This window comes from Heterodontus francisci, unplaced genomic scaffold (assembly GCF_036365525.1).
Source record: "Heterodontus francisci isolate sHetFra1 unplaced genomic scaffold, sHetFra1.hap1 HAP1_SCAFFOLD_1891, whole genome shotgun sequence".
NCBI classification, from domain to species: domain Eukaryota; kingdom Metazoa; phylum Chordata; class Chondrichthyes; order Heterodontiformes; family Heterodontidae; genus Heterodontus; species Heterodontus francisci.
Genome location: NW_027140918.1, coordinates 40,763 through 41,829, shown reverse-complemented (window position 1 = coordinate 41,829; position 1,067 = coordinate 40,763).

Here is a 1,067-nt window from a genome sequence, read left to right as displayed (position 1 = left end):
GATTTCCAGCATCTGCAGTATTTTGCTTTTGTACGTGTGTTGCTGTGTCTGGGACTGTTTGAGTGCAATGCTATTGCTTTATAAACAGCGTTGAAACAAACATTTATCTCGTTAACACACAGCACTAATACACAGCTGGATATAAACAGCAGCCTGCAGCAGAGGGTGCAGTGGAAGTTTATTAACACAAATAATTCACTAGCACTATATTTACTGCTGCCCACAATCACACCACACTTCATCTGAACACGTTTTACTCTTTATTTACATCAACTTCTTCCTTCCAGTAAACACTTCAATTTGGAACACAGCTTCCAAATCACCTTTATTCACAAACCCGAACACACACCAGCCCAGACTTTCCCCTTTCTGTCAACCCATTCCTGCATCGCTGCCTCTCCACCAACAGTTGTTGCTAGAATCATACAATCATAGAATGGCTACAGCACAGAAGGAGGCCATTCAGCCTGTCGAACCCGTGTTGGCTCTCTGTTGGAGCAACTCACCTCATTTCACACCCTAGTCAGTTCAATTTTGGAGGTGGGAAAACTTCTCGAAAGAATAATTCGGGACAAAATTAATAATCCCATGGACAAAGGTGGGTTAATTCAAGAAAGCAAGCATGGATATCTTCAGGGAAAATCATGTTTAACTGTCCTGCTGTAGTTTTTTGATGAGGTTACAGAGAGGGATGATGAGGGCAATGCTGTTGATGTGGTCTACATGGACTTTCAAAAGGTCTGGCAGCATCTGAAAGGTCACTGACCTGAAACGTTAACTTTGCTTCTCTCTGCACAGATGCTGCCTGACCTGCTGAGTATTTCCAGCATTTCTTGTTTTCATTATGGCACAGAGTTCCCTTTTCAAACTTACAGAATTAACTACAATAATGTACTCTGAGATTCAAGTGAAATATCAGCCCAATATTTACACACATTATGAGTTTATAAGTTTCAGTATTAATTCCCAAAGTGCATCCTGACATGTACATTAGATATAACATAAGAACAGAAGAAATAGGAGCAGGAGTAGGCCATTCGGCCCCTCAAGCCTGCCCTGCCATTCAG